At 46.5% G+C, this 16,366-nt stretch overlaps 1 pseudogene across 1 annotated transcript in view; it reads left to right on the forward strand.

Moving 5' to 3' along the window:
• The first annotated feature begins 7,256 nt into the window (after positions 1–7,256).
• The window catches only part of LOC698792 (small ribosomal subunit protein uS2 pseudogene), a 300,049-nt pseudogene continuing 290,939 nt past the window's right edge, over positions 7,257–16,366 (forward strand). Inside the window, exon 1 of the transcript XR_013395347.1 lies at positions 7,257–7,266. The product of XR_013395347.1 is annotated as a small ribosomal subunit protein uS2 pseudogene (transcript). The remainder of the gene's footprint in view (positions 7,267–16,366) is intronic.

Below are 16,366 nucleotides of genomic sequence, written 5' to 3' on the forward strand. Positions count from 1 at the left end.
CCTTTAAGCTTACCACCAATATCTCCCCTTCCCCCCCACCCCCCACATGCCACCCCACAAATTAGGAAAAACAAGGAGAAAAATGCATGTCTTTTATGCTGGAGAAAGAGAAAAGAAAATAAAAAACATGTATACAACACCCCGTCCAAAGGCTTGACAATTATTTTAAAGAAGGAGGGGAGTCGACAGAAAGAGTTCAAACGTCTCTGTCTCCAGTTCTAATTGGAAACGTTTCAACTGTTTATGTTACAAGAAGTGTCAGGGTCATTTGCTACCGGAGAGCTGACTTCTCATTGGCTGCTTAATTGAGTACCTCGGAGTCCACCCCACGTGGGAGAGGAATTCCTGGCACATTTAAAAAAAAAAAAAAAAAAAAGTCACCCGGGTGAGACAGAAAGCCCGGCCTGGATTTACAGAGCAGCGGCTCCCCAGCCCCCAGCCCCTCATTTGGGGTGCAAGGTGGCTGGTGAGCGACTGTCTGCCAGTCCGAGGAGCCACTTCTCTGATTCTTTTAAAATATTCGTCAAACACTTTAGCTGAGTTAATATATGTTTTACCCCCTTTCTTAGGAATTAAAGGGTATGGCTCAGGCCAGCCACCATGCTGTGGTCACCTATTTGAGGAACTGATCACAGTGCCATGTGTGGGGTTGCAAACCTTTCCATGTCATCCCTTCCACTGGCTTTGATTTTTGGAAGCCTCTTGTTGGAACTGCTCAGAGAGGACAGAAATCTCCCTCACCATGCCCCGCTCCCTCGGTTGATTCTATAAGGCTCCTCTGATTCTTGGGCTTTGTCTTCATCACTAGAGTAATTCTGTCCCCCCTACCCCACCCCTCCACTCACCAGGCATTCCAGACCTTCCTCCACAAGCAAGGACCTCAACACAGAGCAAAAGGAAGGGAAATTTTTATTTATTTAACAAACTCTTACATAGTGCTCAAGCTGTGTGCAGTGCTATTCTAAGCACTTGACAAATATGAACACATTTAATACTCACACAAGAAATGAAGTGGGTGCCATGAGTATCACCCCCATTTTACAGATGGCGAAATGGATACACAGAGGTACAATGATGTGCCCAGGATCACGTCAGTGACCGATGGACCCAGGCATTTGGGCATCAGTGTCCCTGCCCTTAACTACTATGCCCTGCTGTATCTACAAGCTTGGCTTTCCTGAGAATGCAGGCCAGGGCTGCAAGAGGGACCACAGGAACCTGGAGGGCCCCAGAGGGTCCCAGAGGGAGCTCATCCTGCAGCCACCTCATCTCAGGGAAGGCAACAGAGGCTAGTAGAGGGAGAGAACTTTCCAGGGTCTCCCAACTCCATCTTACCATTCTCTGACTGATTCAAGTTATATGACCTTGGGGTACTTATTTAATCTTGCTAAGCCTCCATTTCCTCATCTGTAAAGTGGAGATAACAATCCAGTACCTGAGAGAATTGTCCTGAGAATCAATGGAGATAATGCATGTGGTGTACTTAGTACAGAACCTGGCACATTAAGTGATCGATAACAGTTAGCTGTGGTGGCCATGATGATAACACACAACTATCTGGGTGATTCAACTCCTCCAATATTTTCTGTGTGCCTGGAGAGGCTAGGAAGCCCTGGTGGGAGCAAGCCAGGCAGCAGCCCTAACCTTATTCTGCATAGGCACAGCCACGCCCAGGTGGGAATACCCAGCTCCTCTCCTCTGGGCTCTCAAGAAGGCCCTCCTGAGGTAACTGGGCCTTCCTCTCCCTCTCTGGGAATCCCATGCTTTATCAGGATCCTCAGATGACCTTGGGCATCCCTGCAGCCCAAGGACCCTTGGAGCGTGCAGGAGGCGGGAAGGAAGGAATGGGGAGGGGCAATTCAGAGCTAACCCTGGGGTGAGGTGGGAGAGGATAGAGGCAGAGAGAGATCTGTCGGCCACCACAGTGGAATTCATAGCATTTCTGAGAAGACAAGCCACAAGAAATAAGCCTATAAAGTATGAAGTAGGGAAGAACAGTTGTGAGAAGGATGGTTCTGGAAGGACTTCCTGGAAGGGTGGCGCTTGAGCTCAGCTCAAAAGGATGGACAGAAGTTGCGGTGGGCAGAGGGGGCAGGATGAATAAATATTTCTAACAAAACCCTTCCCTTCCCCCTTCCCCAGCACCTAGGTCGTTTCTGCTTCCTTGGGTCTTGTCTTAGTTTTGCCACCTGACAAGCTGTTTTTGCTCCCTGGGGAACAGAGCTAAGAGCTTGCTTCTCTAAGACCCTGCTCCCATCCCCACTCCCATTTTAGGCTCCAATGAGGATGCCTCTGAAGGTTACTACAGCCAGGAGAGAGGGGTCCGCTCATCTGGACTGTGTGGCAGCACCAACCTGGGCTTCAGGAGGCCTGAAGATCTGCAAGACCTTGGGCAAGACCCCCAAACTCCTGGGGTCTCCATTTTTACCTCTGAAAAATAAGAATAATGGCACCTAATTTCTTACCTGGCAAGAATTTACGGAAAGCTTACCTCCAAAATCTAAGGAAAGCCCTTGCCTTCGAAAACATACACAAGGCGAGACTGTCCCCAATTCCAGGTTGTATTCCAGGCTGTATCTAGGCCCTCAGAGCTAAATAGAACCTGTGAAGGGAAATAGTGTTGGGTAGAAGGGTGGGGGTGGCGGTGAGGGGACCAGGACCATTAGGGAAGCTGCCTGTAGAGGGTGGACCTTGCTGTGGCTCAGTGGGAAGGAAGGAAGAGAGTTCCAGATAGGAGCAAAGGTGCCCAGCCAGGACACTCCAGAGAACACTCACTGGGGAATGGTTTGGTTTGCTCCATGGCCCAATTAGCGGAAGAGGCCACTGCCTCTCTCCAGAAAGCTTTGGAAGCCAGACTACCAGGCGATGATTTACGATGAGGCCCTCATGCCCACCTGAGACTTTGTGAGGGGCAGGTGTGCAGGGTAGGCATGGAATGTGTTTGTTCACCTGTCTTTAGCAGAAGAATAAGACTGGAAACATTCTCCCCCACACCCGCTCCAAAGCCGAGCTGAATTGCATCCCGCTGTTCCCAAGGTGCACTTTGCTGACCTCTATTGACTAATGGCGCAGGGTTTCCATGCCTCATGCCGGAACCGGGTAAATATTTATCGAAGTGATTGGGCGTTCTAATTAAGAGATTTGTGCCATTTCTTTCTTTCCTTTTTAAGGATTCAAAGCTGAGGCTTAGGAGATTAAGAAATATTTTGCTGGTATTAATGCATTCAACTTCACAAGGGTGGAGGCCCACGCTGTAAGAATTATCCAGGCCAGTGGAAGGGAGTTCTGGGGTCAGTCTGGATCATTTAGGCGGAACTTGCGCCAGGCACACCTGGTCTTTGATGGAGGTTCTGAGTTGGGGCGGGGAAGGAGGAGGGAACGAGAGATGAGAGAGTATTTGCCTGACAGATTTGATTTTCACTCCCAGATCTGTTATCAGCTTTGTATCTTTTTAATAAATGAATTTATAAATGTGAGTTTGTCACATACATCCAGCAATAGTGAGAGTCTGATCAAGTGTGTTCTCATACACCAGTGGCTCTTAACTGAGGGTGATTTTGCTTCCAAGGGGAATTTGGGCAGTATTTGGAGACATTTTTGGTTTTCACAGCTCAGGGTAGCAGTGCCTTTGGGTACAGAACAGAGATGCCTCTAAACATCCTGCAATGCACAGAACACCCTCCTCAACAAAGAATAATCCAGCCCCAAATGCCAATAGTCCTGAAATTGAGAGACCCTGACATATATTATCTCATGTAATCTTAACAAATAGGGCCGTTCTCTATGTCCCTATTTTGCAGGTGAGTAAACTGAGATACAGGAAGCAAAGTGTCACATGTGCAGGAAGGGAAGAAGCTGATTGGTGAGCCCAGTCCCCTCTGTCTCCAAAGCCTACCCTCTGTCCTCTCCTCTCAGTGCCCTCTCTACTAGAAAGTAATTCAAATCCCCCCAGTTCTAGGTTCCTACCTTGTGCCGCATTTGAGCCATTTTAAAGATTGCCCTACAAGTTAGCAATTATCTAGTCATTCAGATAAAGTCACTTTATGAAGAGCTAATGCTAGAGAGGTCCTGGGATCCTCTGGCAGCTCCTCCAAGTGGGGACAACAGTCCTAGGTTATTAGGTGCCTGTGTAACATTGGAAAATAGTCACAAAAGTTGCCGTTGGCACATCCCTGAAAGATGTCAGGCTGGAAGGCTAAATGGAATTAGGTTGTACGGAGTTTGGCAGGGAGGTGTGGCCTAGTGATGGGGTATTCTTTGCCTTTTTGGGGAGTGCCCTTCCTGAAGTTGAGATTCTGCAGGAGGGAGATAGGGGCAACCACAGAGAGGTGGGTTGAAACAAGGTTGGGGGGCAAACACAGGAGACTGATGGGGACTCTGAAAGTCCAAGCTGCAGGTGGACCTTGGAGTTCTGGAAATAGAGAGAGATAGGGGCAAGAAAGGGGGTAAAGGGGCCTCACTTGCAAGAAAGGCACATAGAAGACTATAGATTTTGATGTTGGAGTGGAATTGAAACCAATAAAAAGACTCAATTTGAGGGCTTGGAGTTCCAACTTATTATTTGACCACTAACCTACCATAAAAAATCTATGAGACAAGGTACAAACAAAACCAACGCCATCTTACTTTTGTCTTGTGTTTTCTGCTTAAAGCATTGTCTTGTCTGTGGGTTCCTAGTTAAGACACAACATGGAGAGTGAGGAAAATGATGCCCATGGCAGATGAAGAAGCTGAGGGCCAGGGAAGGTTAGGTAGTTTGTCCACCACCACACAGTTGACGATGGTGAGTTCTGACCAAACTTAGGCTTTCTGGCACTAGAATTGATTCTTTCTATAAACCAGTCAAGCTTTCAAATTGTGCTCTAAGGAGGTCCTGGGATCCTCAGAAGTTGATGGGGGTGCCAAGAAGATAAGGAATTAAAGAGAGTGGTCACAGGGATCACTTCCCCCACCTCAATCAGAACAGCCCCAATTTTTACCTGTTTTATAGTTTAGGTGTCCTGGTGATGCCTCATTCAGAGGACCTTGTGTTTCCTTGTGCTTTGGGAGTCTTTTAGCTCTAATTTTGCATCTCATTTGCTCCTGTGAAATGGCCTACTAGAAAAGGGAGACTCTGGGAAGTCCCATTCATACCCCTAGAGCCTCATTGGTAGGGAAAGTAGACTCAAATTCAGGCCTTGTTGTGTGGAAGGGCTGAGCAGCTCAGAAGGGACAGGCTACAGATTATTCTGGGGGCAGCCTCCCACCCTTTTACAGGGAAGGAAAGGAAGACCCGGAGAGGTGGAGTAACCTAGCCAAGTCATATGGCTCATGCATGGTGGGCCTGGGATTCTATGTAAGCCCTGTTGAGCTGCAGAGGCTGTGCCCATCACCACTGCACTACCCTACCCAATACTATCCTGCCTCACTAACCCACCATTCCTTCATGCCAGGTCCCAGTGAAATAATGCTCTGTTCTCTGCTAAGTAGGGGCCTGGCACTTCCTAATACATCACCTAATTTATTACCGTGGCCTCCTGGTACTTGTCTTCCATTTGAACCTCCTCACTGGAAATGTTATGCACTGCAGAGGCTGACAGCTGAACATTATGCTTCTAGACTTACTCACTGCAAGGGTTCTGAAGAAAACATGGCTTCCCCATTAGATCCACCCAAGCAAGATGGGAAAACAGCAGTAAGACAGAGACCATCTCTGGCTACCTGTTCTTTCTGGTTGGTGATATGTTTGCGGAGATGGTGAGTTTTTCTGCACCTATGTTGCAGTAGCCACTACCTTCATAAACGTCCAGTGTAAGTTGTGTGGGTGGAGGGTGCAACTCTCTGAGCTCTGAATTTTGATGACAGACCTCCCTGAAGTCAGAAGTTCTTGAGGTGACCATCTATTTCCCCATCCTCCTGACTATACCGGAAGAGGCAGCCCTCTGACCCTATAAAACTCCTAGAAGAAAACACATGCTAAAGCTTTGTGACATTGGATTTGGCAATGATGTGTTGGCAGTGATGCCAAAATCACAGGCAACAAAAGCAGAAATAGGCAAATGGGACTAGAACTTAAAAACTTCCATGCATGAAAGGAATAGATTAAAAGAGGGGGAAAGGGGGCTGGGTGTGGAGGTTCACACCTGTAATCCCAGCAGTTTGGGAGGCTGAGGTGGGAGGATTGCTTGAGCCCCAGGAGTTCAAGATCAGCCTGGGCAACATGGAGAAACCCCATCTCTACAAACACACACACACACACATACACACACACACACGCAAAAAATTAGCTGGGCATGGTGGTGCACACCTGTAGTCCCAGCTACTCAGGAGGCTGAGGTGAGAGAATCAGCTGATCCCAGAGGTTGAGGTTGCAGTGAGCCATGATCTCGCTGTTGAACTTCACCCTAGGCAACTGGAGTAAGACCCTATCTCAAAAAAAAAAAAAAAAAAAAAAAAGGGAGGGTAAAGGCAACCTACAGAATGGGAGAAATATTTGCAAATCACATATCTATAAGGAGTTAATATCTAGAATATATAAAGAACTCCTACAACTCAATAATAAAAAACCAAATAACTTAATTTAAAAATGGGCAAAGGACTTGAAAGACATTTTTCCAAAGAAGATACACAAATGGCCAGCAAACATATGAAAAGATGCTCAACGTTACTAATTGTTAGAGGAATGCAAATCAAAACCACAATGCAATATCACCTCACCCCATTGGGATGGCTGTTATTTAAAAAAAGAATTGTTGATAAGGGTGAGGAGAGATTAGACCCTTGGTGCATTGTTGGGGGGAATATAAAATGGTACAGCCACTATGCCAAACAGTATGCAGATTCCTCAAAAAATTACAAATAAAATTACCATATGACCCAGCAATGCCACTTCTGAGTATATACACAAAAGAATTGAAAATAGAATCTCCAAGAGATATTTGCATACCCATGTTCATGGCAGCATTATTCACAATAGCCAAGAGGTGGAAGCAACCTAAATGTCCATTGACAGATAAGTGAATAAAGAAAATGTGATGTGATGTGAATGTGTGTATGTCTGTGTATAGACACACAATGAAATATTATTCAGCTCTAAAAAGGAAGAACATTCTGTCACATGCTACAACATGTATGAACCTTGAGAACGTGATGCTAAGTGAAATAATTGTTACAAAAAGCCAAACACTGTATAATTTCACTTATTTGAGGAATCTAAAGTAATCACACTCATAGAAACAGAAAGTAGAATGATGGTTGCCAGGGGCTGATGGGAGAGAGGTATGGGGAGTTATTGTTCAATTAGTACAGAGTTTAAGTTTTGCAAGATGAAAAGTCCAAAAATCTGTTGCACAACAACAGGAATATAGTTACTATTGAATTCTATACTTAAAAGTGGTTAAGATGATACATTTTATAGTATGTGTTTTTTACTAGGATTAAAAAATAGATAAAAGGTGGCAGCGCCTCTGGCAGGTGAGTTCTGTAGAGTTCTAGTCATAGTTCCTGCAGGCCAAGCCTCCAGGACTCTCCTCTAGCTTAAGATATTAATTCCTTCTATTAAATGTCTGTTTCAAATAGCTGGGGTGATCCTTGTTCCCAGCACCTGGCCTCTGACTGATATACTCCTGCTTCTTCCAGCAAACCTCCCTACTTGTCAATCTCTGCCTGACTGGTGCTTTTTGGGGTCATTTATGTTTCCTTGATGTTTATCTGTTTTATTAGAATAGTGATATTGAATGTAATGATGATACAAGGCCGTTAAGCATACACACAAACAGGTGACTCCGTGCAACCGAGGCACAGCATGCTACTCAGAGCTTAAGTGCTACTTGCAGATACACAAGTTGGAATCCTGACACCCCAGCTTTTTTGCTTTAGGACCTTAGGCAAGACACTTGTTTTTGCTAAGCCTCAGTTTCCTCATCTGTAAAACTGGGATAATGCTAGTGCCTTGCTCACCGTGTTGTTGTGAGAATTAAGCAGGATAACGCGGCTGGCAGCAAGCCTTCAATGACTGTGAGTGATTTTGAATGAATGAGGACACATCAACCGCTTGGTCTCAATGTGTTCAGACTCCTCAGCCTCTTTATCTAAATCCAAGCTTGGATGCTTTTCTACCTAGAGCCAGATTCTCTGCTCCCAGAATTTAAATATGTCTCACATTAATGGGAGACACAGAGAGATGGGAAGCTGGGGAGCCAGAGGCCTCAATGTTAGAAGTCAATGTTCATCAAAGGGCCCCTGGAGTCCTCGAAAAAGGAGAATGCAGAGGTGGGTGGGTTTTCAGTAGACCTGAATGTATGTGTAGGGGGTAAGAGGTAAGGAGACGCTCCTCCAAAGCCAGCAAGGGCGAAACATGGAGGCAGCCCCAGCCCACCTGCCTGCAGCCTCCCTCTTTTTGGAGGCCAAACCCAGAGAGAATGAGAGCCAGAACCAGGCTGTCCTCCACAGTTGGCACACAGGGTTCCTCTTTTAGCCAATGATGAGAAGGTCCTCTCCAGCCTAATTAACTGCAGACTTGTAACTTCTAACTCAGACAGGAATGAGGCCAGACACAGACTGAGCAAGAACAAAGCCCCCACGACTGTGTCTATAGGGCTGGGCTTCAGAACGAATCTTTAGAAGATCTCCGTCATACTGTTGGTTGGGGTCGCAGAATTGAGGTATAGAGAGAACCTACACATGGGGTAATCAACCCATGGGGGAACTGTGAACATGGACCCCTTCCCAGATGATACTCCAACATACATGATTTTGGAAAGGGCTCCCCAAAAGGGGCTGAGGGAGATCAGAAGAGCAGATAACTTGGCCGTGGATGGCTGATGGGTTGAGGGCCAGGCTAAGTGACCTGGCCTTCATTCAGGGGATACTAAAATGACTGACTTGTAGGTGTCAGCCTTGTGCTAAGCCATTGACACAATTGTTTCATCAAACTGTGTAACAACAGGGCCATGATTGCTGCACCCAGAACCCCCTCAGCACTGAAGCCCCATGCCCCAGCTGCAGAGAGTATTGGGAGAGGAAAACGCTGAGCTGAGACCCCTTCTGCAGAAGACAGCCAGCTGCCTCCCCAGGCAAGCCAGCCTCAAATGATGCTAGGATGTGAGGGTCCCGGGAGGCCTCGTGCCCCAGCCCCTTTGAGGCAGCTCTGTAGGACCAACCCAGCTCCAGAGCTCCCCATGGGGTCGCGGGGACCTTTTTGTGACTTCATCAAGCCCTATGTACTTTTCCCTATGCCCCATCCTGCCTCCAGGTGAGGCGCTGGCAATGAAGCACTCCTCAGTGAGCATGGGAATATTCTCTACTTTATGATCGCCAGATTTAGCAAATAAAAATACAGGACACCCAGTTACATTTGAATTTCCTTTAAACAATGAATTTTTTTTTAGTATAACTATGTCCCAAATATTGCATGGGACATACTTATACTAAAAAAAAAAATCACCCGTTGTTTATCTGAAATTCAAATTGTACTGGGTGTCCTATATTTTCATTGGCAACTCTGCTCCATCTCAGTCTGTGCTTTGGGGAACCTGACCTGTAACAAACCCCACCAAGTGGGCACTATCATTGCCCTCATTTTAGAAACAGAACACTGAGCCTCGAATTCTGGTCCTATGAGTGACCCTGGTTATTAAGGCAGGAGTGGAACAACAGCAGTGGATTTGGGAGCTGGATCGGGGTGGGGGGTGCAGAAACTCCTCAACTATTTTCACAGCCCCACCACGAACTGGGCCTACAGCTCTGGAGGAAAGGACTCCAGTACGGGTTTTCCAGCCAGCCTTCCCTGGGCAGGGCTGAACAACCCCCTGGAAGAACATTTTAATCAGCCGCCTTGTCTCTGCCTCTCTTGGCCTTTGCTTTCATTGTCAGAGTCTCTGTCAATAGCTGGAAATCCAGGCAGCAGCACAAGTAGACATTTCACTCCTTCCCAAGCAGAAATCTCACAAAGGGCAGGGCTCCCCTCTTTACAAGGAAAACAAACAGGTCTTCAGGCTCCCAGGGGCTGGGGGTGGGCTGGGGCAGAGGGAGGCTTGGGGGGAGGGGGAGGGGGCAGCCAGCTGGCTCAGCCTGGCCCAGGCTCCCACCCTCACTGGCTTTCCACTTCCATCTGCCTTTCCCCCACGCAGATCCAGACTGCGGGGGGAACCTGGGCGGGCTCCCCTCTCCTCTGGAGAGTGCAGCTGGCTAAAGCCTCAGTATTGCTCAGCCAGCCCTAGCAATTCCACTCCATCCCTCCCTGGGAACCAGGGTGACCTCTAAGCAAATTGGGTTCTGCCACTCCTCTGCTCAGAATCATTCTATAGCACCCTGCAGACATAGACTGTGCCCTTCCACACTTCAGGTCTTTGCCCGTGCTGCTCCCTCTACCTGCAATGTCCTTTCTTCTCTATTTGAACCCATCCATTCTTCAAGATCCTTTTTTCTTCTGTGAAACCTTTGCTGTACCCCCTTAGTCAGAATGAGTCACCTCCCTCTCTGGGCTAGCATGGTATCTTTACTTGTGTCTGATGCCCTCATCCCAGGCTGTCCTGCTCCATGTTTAGCTGGGTACGTGTGGTCTCTCCCCGAGGCTGTGAGCATTCATCTGACCTTCGTGCAGCATTTTCCAGTTCGTGAGGTGGTTTCACATCTCTGCTCCCTTATAGCTCTCTTGGATAGACACCATTGTCCCCATTTTAAAGATGATGCAATAGAGACCTGAATGGTTTCCTGATGTACTCATCATCAGGTAGCTAATAACTGCAGAACAGGACTTGATTGCGTAGATCTTCGAGTCAAAGGCCAGTGCTGTTTCCAGGAAAGGCTGGCATTCTGACCTTACATGCAAACACCACCTAGCTCAATGGCTAGACACACAATATTTCAATCGTGCTGAGAAGAACCCCTTCCCCTGCTCTCCCCACCAACCCTCCTGAGGCCCCAGCTCCTGGCTGGGTATGAGGATGCTGGGGCACGAGTTCGACTTCCGGCTCTGCCTGCTTCCTCTTTAACTGGAATGCTGGGGCCGGGTGACTGGGAGGTCAGCTTCTGGGGAGTGCAATAGGAAGCTACCATCATTGTGCCATTGACGGTAAGGCCAAGAGGAACTGGGATTGGGGCCCATGCACTCCGGAGAAAGGGAGTTGTACCAGGTGCTTTCCGCCTCTGCGTGGCCCCAGCATCAGCAGCCTACCTGGCAAAGAAGCAAGCCTGGAATCTCCCATTTCCCATGGGCCACTGGCAGGGCTGCCCCAAGTACAGGGCTTCAGTAAGGGCTTCCACCCTAGACCTTTAAAGTAGACACCAATCTCATCAGGGCATCGTGATGGCTCTACTGTCCAACCAGATCCCAAATCCCACCTCTTGTCACCCACTCTGCTGCTACCAGCAGGTCCCAGCCACCATATTGCCTCTGCTGGCAGACTCTTGCAGCCCCTAACAAGCCTCTGTGTTTCCACCCTTCCACCCCTCCGTGTAGTCGGCGCTCAACAGAGGAGTCAGTATGATGATGTCAGTCCTCTGCTCCAAACCCTGCCCTGGCTTCCCATTTCTAGCCAAGAAAAGCCCAAGTCCTTCAGTGGCCTGGTGGGCCATGGACAGATCATGGAGAGGATCTGTCCCCATTGTCCTCTGCCCCTCTGCCTTGCTCACTCCACTCACCCCCTCCTCTGTGCCAGATTCAGCCCTGCCTCTGGCCTTCACACTAGTTGATCCTTCTGCCTGCAAGGTTTTCTTGGCTAACTTTCTCTCCCTCTTCCTTCACATCCTGCTAAGAACCTCACCTTTTTAACATGGCCTACCATACTGGAGTCAGTCCAGTTCCACCCCCACCACTCCTGACCCTACTCTCTGCTCTACCTGTTGTTTCTTTGGTAGCCGTTGCGCCTTTTAACAAGCCATGAAGCTTGCTTATGTTGATTGCTTACTGTCTGTCTCCTGCCCTGGAATGCCATCTCCATGAGGCAGCCAGGGACTCTGTCTTGTTCACTACTATAGCCCTAAAAGAGTGCCTTTGCCTGTGGTATGCACTCAATACATATTTGTGGGTGGAACTGAATCTATGAATGTGGATTGGGGTCCCCAACCCCTGGGCTGTGGACCCTGGGCTGTGGACCAGTATCTGGCCATGGCCTGTTAGGAACAGGGAGGCACAGCAGGAGATGAGCAAGCATTATTGCTTCAGCTCCACCTTCTGTCAGATCAGTGGCAGCATTAGATTCTCATAGAAGTGTGAACCCTATTGTGAACTGCATATTCGAGGGATCTAGGTTGTGTGCTGCTTATGAGAATCTAATGCCTGATGATCTGAGGTGGAACAGTTTCATTCCAAAACCATCCCCATCCTGTCCGTGGAGAAATTGTTGTCCATGAAACTGGTCCCTGGTGCTAAAAGTCGTGGAGATCGGTGATGTAGATAACAGTCCCTAAATCATTGAGCTGTATAATAATTAAATCAATCAATCAAGAACATGAAAGTTCTCATGATCAATGTGTTAAAATGAACATGACTCTTATCCCCAGTGAAAGGGGTTAAGGGTGCTCCCACCCTCTTCCTTCCTGTTGCTGGGGCCTGGGTCCCCATTCTGTGAGTGGGACCTCAGCTAACAGAGACCTGGCCTTCTCCCCTTCTAATCCCCTGCCTTTCCTGGAGAGTGTAGTGGGATGGGGAGGCTCATCTGACAGGGATTCCTAGAACAGCCTGTGTTTGTGTCATAGGAGGACATGATGGCCCCATGTGGGAAAGGGACGTGACTGAGGTCTGATGCCCAGTCTAGGTCCCTCTCACCATCCCTCTGGCAAGTGCATATTTGGAATCCCAAAGCAAGAGTCAGTATCTAGCAAAGGACGCATTAAAAAAAAAAAAAAAAGAAAAAGAAAAAGAAAAAAAGAAAAAAACTGTTTGTGAAATGTTTTAAGATAGAAAGCCTTACATAGGCATTTTTCGTTTTTATTTGGTTATGCTTATATTAAATCATTTTTGTTGCAAAGAATAAAATAATATGAAATTTAAAATGTCCTGGAAAATCTGAGGTATATGATTGGCTGTTTGCATTTTTCGTTTCAACAGATATTTATTGAGGACCCATTACACATAAGTCTTGGAGATGGACAAGGACAAAACACAGTCTCTGCTTCCAAGAGTTCTTTGGCTGGGGTCCGGAGAGGATGGGAGGTGTTGTGTAAGAGAGGATGTTGCTGCTGTAGCAGTTGTCTCTTTGGTATTTATCCAAATGAGTTAAACACTTATATCCACGCAAAAACGTGCACAGGGACGTTTATAGCAGCTTTGTAATTGCCCAAACTTGAAAACAACCAAGATGCCCTTCAATGGGTAAATGAATAAACTAACTATAGTACATCCAGACAATGGAATATTATTCAGGGATAAAACAAAGATATGAGCTATTAAGCCACAAAATTACATGGAGAGACTTTAAATGCATATTACTAAGTGAAAGAAGCCAGCCTGAAAAGGAAAAGGCTGTATGATTCCAACTAGATGACATTCTGGGAAAGGCAAAACTATGGCGACAGGAAAAGGATCAGAGGCTGTCAAGGGTTAAAGGGAAGGGAGGGACGAATAGGTGGACTACTGGAGAGTTTCAGGACAGTGCAACCACTTTGTGTGACACTTTCCACATTTGTCAAAATCTAAAGAATGTACAACATCAAGAGTGAACCCTAATGTAAACTGTGGACTTCACCTAATTATGTATCACTATTGACTCATCAATTATAGCAAATGTACTATGCTAATGCAAGATGTTAGTAACAGGGGAAACTGGGGGTGAAGTGAAAGGGTGTTGGGGAATTCTACTTTCTGCTTGATTTTTCTGTAAACCTAAAACTGATTTTTTAAAAGTCTATTTAAAAAAAAAAAGAGCATCATGAAGTGTAATCATGGAGAAATGCATAGGTATTATGGGAGCAATCTGGGGTAGGGATTGGGGAGGGCTTGGGAGTATGGGAGTCAGTAACGAAGTCAAGACCCTACAAAGTTGCAAATTCCACCTCTGCCACTTATCCACCATGTAGCCTTAGCCAAGTTACTTAACACCTCTTAAACCTCAGCTTACTCCTCTGTAAAATGGGGCTGATGAGGCCTGCCACCAAATTATTACGAGGTTTAAATAAAATGCAAATAAAGTACTTGGCACTGCCAGTGATGAGAGTCAGTGCTTGGTGAAAGACAGTTTCTCTTTATGCCACGGTGGGTGAGGAGGCTGGCTCAGGTGGCGTGCAGGAGGAGAAAGCATGCTAGCCTGAGAAGCAATGTGGGCGGAGCCCTGGAGGTTCAAGGAAGAGCAGATGCAGGGGGTTTGGCTCAGCCAAGAAGGGCATGTGGAGGGTGGAGGCTGTGGCTGCAGAGGCAAAAGAGATAGGTAGGGTGCTGTGGCCTTGTGTGCCATGCTAGGGAGTTGGTGTTTCCTCTTGAGGATTAATGGAAGGCAGGATGACTGGCACTGGGTATAGCCATGATTGGCTTGGCAGTTTAGAACGTTCCCTCCAGCAGGCACAGAAAAAAATGAGAGTATGGGGGAGGGGGGAAGCAGGAAAGGAATGACAGCAGCAATCCAGGGACAATTTTTCTGGAGCCAGAGTAGTGGGAAAAGTTGGACTGTGGGGTCTGGGAGCTCGGGTTGTGGCTTGGGAAAGCAGCTTAGCTGAAGTCACCCGCTGGCTAGCTGTGTGACTGTAGGTAAGTCATTTAACCTCTTAGAGTCTCAATTAGTTCTTCTTTAAGAATGTCTGTCTTCTAGAAAGATCCTGAAGTTGAAATAAGATAGTAAGAATGAAAGAAGTTCTGGGGGCGGGAGAGACAGGAACTGTATACTGAAGTCTCCGACTATGGGAGGTGGAAGATGAAAACGGCACAGTCTAAAACTGCAGCATTCAGAGCAAGGCCTGTGGGGCTGACGGTGCTGGGTTTGAATACTGCCCCGCTGCTTACTAGCGTGAAATCTTGGTCTTACCACTTAATTTATCTGAGCCTCCTTTGTAGCATCTGCAAAATAAGGATACTAATACCTACCACACAAGGTTCTGTGGTGGGGTCACATGAGACAATTGCCAAGGGCCCAGAACATAGTGAGGGTTTCAAAGATGAGAACAGTCATTACTATCATCATTATTATTATCATCCTTGGAGGAATATAATCAAGAATATTTTTTCTTTTATTGTGATCTGTGTTATCAACATGATGTATGTATCGTGAGTGTCTTGAAAATAAAAAAACTTAATTTATCAAAAGAATAAGAAGACAAGCCACAGACTGAGAGAAAATATTTGCAAAACACATTATCTGATAAAGGACTGTTAACCAAAATATACAAAGAACTCTTAAAACTTAACAATTGGAAAACAAATGACCTGATTTCAAAATGAGCCAAAGATCTGAACAGAGACGTCACCAAAGAAGGTATATAGATGGCAAATAAGCACATGAAATGATGCTCAACATCATATGTCATTAGAAGATTCCAAATTAAAACAGTGATGAGGTACCGGTCCACTCTTATTAGAAGGGCCAAAATCCAAAACCCTGATACCACCAAATCCTGGTGAGGATGCAGAGTATGTGTGCACTCTCATGCACTGATGGTGGGAATGCAAAATGGGACGGCCACTTTGGAAGACAGTTTCAGACAAAACCAGAAGTACTTTTATCATATGACCCAGCAATCTCACTCCTTGGTATTTACTGAAAGGAGTTGAAAACATAAGTCCACACAAAAATCTGCACATGGATGTTTATAGCAGTGTTTTTATCATAATTGCCAAAACTTGGAAGCAACCAAGATATCGTTCAGTAGGTGAATGAATAAACTTATATCCAGGGAATGGAACATCATTCAGTGATAAAAAGAAATGAGAAGCCAGGTGCAGTGGCTCACACCTATAATCCTAGCACTCTGAGAGGTCGAGGCAGGAAGATTGTTTGAGGCCAGGAGTTCAAGACCAGCCTGGGAAACATAGTGAGACCCTGTCTCTACAAAAAAAAGTTTAAAAAGAAAAACAAATAAAAAAAAAAAGAAATGAGACATCAAGCCATGAATAGGCATGGAAGAATCTTAATGCATTTTGTTAAGTGAAAGAAGCCAACCTGAAAAGGCTATAGACTAGGATTCCAGTGATGTGATATTTTGGAAAAGGCAAAACTATAGAGAGGGTAAAAAGATCAGTGGTTCTCAGAAATTAGGGGAGAAAGATGGGTGAATAGGTGGATCACAGAGGATTTATTTAATTTCAGAGAAAGGTCTCGCTCTGTTGTCCAGGCTGGAGTGCAATGATGAAATCATAGCTTACTGCAGCCTCAAATTCCTGGGCTCAAGTGATCTTCCTGCCTCAGCCTCTGAAATAGCTGGGACGACAGGTGTGCACCACCGCACCTGGCTATTTTTA

This window comes from Macaca mulatta, chromosome 7 (genome assembly GCF_049350105.2).
Source record: "Macaca mulatta isolate MMU2019108-1 chromosome 7, T2T-MMU8v2.0, whole genome shotgun sequence".
NCBI lineage: Eukaryota > Metazoa > Chordata > Mammalia > Primates > Cercopithecidae > Macaca > Macaca mulatta.